The sequence below is a fragment of the Euprymna scolopes genome, chromosome 8, assembly GCF_053919585.1.
Source record: "Euprymna scolopes isolate OS-2025 chromosome 8, ASM5391958v1, whole genome shotgun sequence".
In the NCBI taxonomy this organism is placed as follows: domain Eukaryota; kingdom Metazoa; phylum Mollusca; class Cephalopoda; order Sepiida; family Sepiolidae; genus Euprymna; species Euprymna scolopes.
The window spans coordinates 153,822,384-153,826,949 of NC_136489.1; the positions used below are offsets into that span (position 1 = coordinate 153,822,384).

A 4,566-nucleotide genomic window follows, 5' to 3' on the forward strand; every position below is an offset into this window, starting at 1 on the left:
ACTTCAAAAAAATCTGCCTTACGATTGGTAGACTTCAAATAAAATTATATTTTCTGCCTTACGATTGGTAGACTTCAAATAAAATTATATTTCTGCCTAACGATTGGTAGATTTCAAAAAAAAATTATGTCTTACGATTGGTAGACTTACAATAAAATTATAATTTTTGTCTTATGATTATTGGACTTCAGACAAGAAAATTGCTTCGAGAGTCGGGATTAAACCGAATCGAGAATAATTTTAATTCGCCAAATGAAATTTTTTCACACAATATACTCAAGTTATTACACACTAGACATATTTTTAGCTTTCCATTAGATACTTTAGCCTAGTCAATACTGAAATGATAAACCAATTGATAATATCATTCACTGTATGTGCTTTCCGCTCATTCCGGTATTGTTTCCAGTCGTCCTGAAGGTTTCCTTTCCACTGGAATCGAGTAGTAGTAATTTAAGAGAACGGTAGTTATAGATTGCGCAACCTTTGCTACACATTTCAGAGTGTGTCATCCAGCACACCAGCTGAATGATCAGAATGTGTTCATCGTTTAGACGGACGAGCACCTTTACAATTATAGAATTAGGTTTTATCATATTTATGTATTTTTTATGTACAGGATTCGCTGCTAAATTAATAAAGCGATCAGTGTGACTTTTAAAACAAAGCTGGTATGCAAAAGGGTCGGATTTGAGCTACGCGGCACCTTCGATAAGTTTCCAGACTATTTTTTGGCAAGCATTTAAAATTGTAGTAGACTCTTGAAAATTCAGTTTATTATTGCTACACATTATAGAGTATTTTTTAGTATTTAACGTTCCAATACACATCTAAAGATTGGACTTGAATATACCCTACTAAAGCCTTATTGTTACAGCTGACGAATTTAAAAAATGCATTCTGGAAGTGAGAAAACTTTGGAAGAACTATATGCAATAGAATTATGTTAAACTTGAAAAATAAAATGTCACATAAACGTATGGAATGCCTTAGAATGCTTTCAGACCATCTTGCATGAATCAGGAATCAGATTTTGAGTATCATATGAGATTCAAAAAAGGGAGGGAGTCTGTGAGGGATGATAAGAGGCGGGTGATTATTAAGGAAGTCGTAACACCAAAGCTGCTTGGCCAAATAAAGAATTTCATGACTGCCGCGTGTCTCTATAGAGACAAGTGCAGTTTGATGTCAGTGTGGAAATTGTACACAGACTTATTTGAAAGGGACTGAAGATGCAGAAGATTTGCATTAATGCATCAGTCCATCCTTGTCACAACCTATTTGACCAAGAGGGACATCAAGACAGTTCCTCACCGGCCCTATAATCCAGACCTAGCTTTTGCGTTTTTTCTAAGCTCAAATAAAACCTTAGTGGCTGTGACTAGTATCAGTGTAACGCTCACGCAAGAGGACATCGATGGAGCCGTCTATAAGTTGTTGGAACGGTACAACAAGTGCATTGCAGCCGGAGGAGATTACGTCGAAAGAGACTAAAAATGCATGTGTGTATTATCAATAAAAGTGCCCATAGGAAAAAGTATGGAAACTTATTAAAGCCACCTTGTATGTTTAATTTAAGTTAGTTTCACGCTTACGGGTGGAAAGTATTCGTCAAATTTCAGATAACTCCGATACTTTGTAAAATTTTCGCCATAGGTGTGAGGCATCAATTGACAAATATTCTACAAATTATCAGAGTGATTAAAACAAAGTTTCCAGCCACGGTTATGGTCTTTGGTGTGGTTTCAAGTGAGGGCCGCATCATGCCACCTCACATCTTCGAAGTTAGCTTCAAAGTCAACACCAACGTGTACCTAGACGTGCTAAAGAGTATAGTGATCCCCTGGTGCAATGAGGTGGCCGCTGGCAGACCCTGGGTATGGGAGCAAGACTCGGCGCCGGCCAACAAGTCCAAAGAGACCCAGGCATGGCTTACGAAGGAGTTCTTAGACTTTGTATTTTTCTTTTACCGGTCCCCTTCCTCTCCCGACCTGAACCCTCTTGACTACTTTGTTTGGTTATATGTTGATAACATTACCAACATGACCTTACACAACACCAGAACCAGCCTTATCGTCGCCATCCGCCGAGTATTCGCCAAACTCCCGCCGGTGTTTGTGGAAAAGGCATGCTCCCAGTCCCTGGCCCGTATCGAGGCGTTAATTTGAGCTGCTTTTGGACCATCTTGCATGAATCGAGCATCAGTTTTTGAATAGATTAAGAGATTTAAGGAAGGCAGGAAATATGTGAGAAATGATGAGAGGAAGGAGTACGGATATCTGAACATGGTAGTTGATTGGCTAAATAAAGAATTTCATGGAAAAAGACGACCGCGTGTCGATAGATACAATAAATGCACAGTTTGCCGTCACTGTTCGAACTATACGTATAATTATTCGCATGGAACTGAAGATGCAGAAGATTTTCGAGAAGTTTGTCCTAACAGTGCAGTCAAAAACGCCATTCTTGTTACTCACTATTTTGAAAAGATGAGTAACAAGACAGTTCCTCGCCCTCCATATAGTCCAGACCTTGCGCCCAGTATGTTTTGGTCAATCCCTAAGCTCAAGGAAAACCTTATAGTCTGTCGTCATATGAAAATTGAGGAGATGAAAGATGCTGTGACGAGGGTCATTGACATGCACACCCAAGAGGAATTTCATGGGACATTCCAGAATTGTTGGAGCGGTACAACAAGTGCATTGCAGCCGGAGGAGATTACTTCGAAGGAGACTAAAATTTCGATGTGTGTACTATTAATAAAGGTGACTATACGAAACAAAAGTCTGGAAGGCCTTTCGTACTTGGGGTCCAAAGATATATATTTTTTTTTACAGAATCTTTTCATGAAAGCGCAACGGGTTAGAAACAAAGAGATAGACGCTATGAAACCATGTGACAAAATCCTTCGGATGGAGGTGAATTTGCTTGCTTATTTTACGATAGTTGATGTGATCATACAAGGTTGTGCTTAATGCGAAATGTGACAAGAGAATTGCATCACATAACTGTTCATGACCGGTAATAAACAAGCTGTAATCATTTAGCAAGACTCCGTCGGCACAACTCCGTGAGTGCAGTCACCTAAATAACTTACTTGCCCTGATAGGGGTATTTACTGGGAAGATAGTTTGTTAAATTGGATGTTGTTAGTACTATGCACATCTTGAGCAAATTGTTGAAATATTAATTATGATTACGTCCTGTGTTTATGACGTCAGGAAGTTTTTCAGGAATTTCCTTGGTTCGACATTGATTCATTTCGTGTGTTTGTCTTTATTTTTCTGGTAGTCAGCTAAGTTCTGGAAGGAATAAAAATCCTGAACCACCAAAAAGACAAAAAGTATCTTTCAAATAAATTTGGCCAACTCGAATTGCCTTTTCAAAGAAAAAAGGAATTGACGTTTTCTTCATATATGACGGATATTTTAATTCTAAATAAGACCGACATCTTTCGTAAATTATGTAGTTTAAAAGAAATGAAATGGAACTTTTAAATGAACGATTTTCTTCTTTAATCCAAATAGTGAAACTATCGTAAAAAATTAAAAGAAGAAAAAAGAAAAGAAAAGATTCTTACTACTGGCATAAAGCGTTCGTTATTTATCATCCTTGAAGTCATGTCTGGCATGGAAATAGACGTAAACTCTCCAAACGAGATTCAATTTCCACTTGAACCGCAAGAAGCTATACGTTTGTATCATCAGAAATTATCTGACTATGAACTAACTGAGATACTTGATTATAATGAGATTTGGCATCTTGGGGTTCAATCTGATAAAATCATGGCACGTCCGGACCAAGAAGACAACAACTACGGTTACGATGACCAATATAACAGCTATCGAAAGATCGAACACGATCATATAGCATACAGGTATGAACTCAAGAGTATTCTTGGCACGGGCAGCTTCGGTGAAGTCTTGCGTGTTTACGATCACCGCAACGAGATGGAGGTTGCCCTGAAGATCCTGAAGAACGACGACCGTTTTATGAACGAAGTGATGGAGGAAATACGGATTCTGCAATTTCTTAACGAAAAAGATAAATTCGACCGGTACTGCATCGTGCACATGAAGGAGTGTTTATTCTTTCGGAACCATCTGTGCATCACTTTCGAATTGCTAGGCCGAAACCTTTACCAAGTGCTTCATCAGAATAACTTCAATGGTTTAAAGATGAATGAGATAAAAAGGATTGCAGAATCCGTTCTCCAGTGTTTTCAGTTTATCCACCGTCAGAAAATAATCCATTGTGACGTCAAACCAGAAAACATCGTGATGCCTCTCCAGGAACCCGGCGCCATAAAAGTGATCGATTTTGGCTGCAGCTGTTTTCAGCATGAACGGATATTCGACTATATACAGACGCGATATTACCGGGCTCCCGAGATCCTGCTTGGTATACCCTACACAACGCAGATAGACATGTGGAGTCTAGGTTGCGTTTTGGCTGAGATATATTCGGGAATACCCCTGTTCCCAGGCGATAACGAACGGGAGCAGCTTGCATATATAATGGAAGTGTGTTCGAAACCGCCCTACACTATACTGCAGAAGGCGAAAA

The 4,566-nt window shown here is 39.0% G+C and overlaps 1 pseudogene; it reads left to right on the forward strand.

Moving 5' to 3' along the window:
• Positions 1–3,213: 3,213 nt before the first annotated feature.
• Positions 3,214–4,566, forward strand: part of LOC145283846 (dual specificity tyrosine-phosphorylation-regulated kinase 4 pseudogene) — a 1,725-nt pseudogene continuing 372 nt past the window's right edge.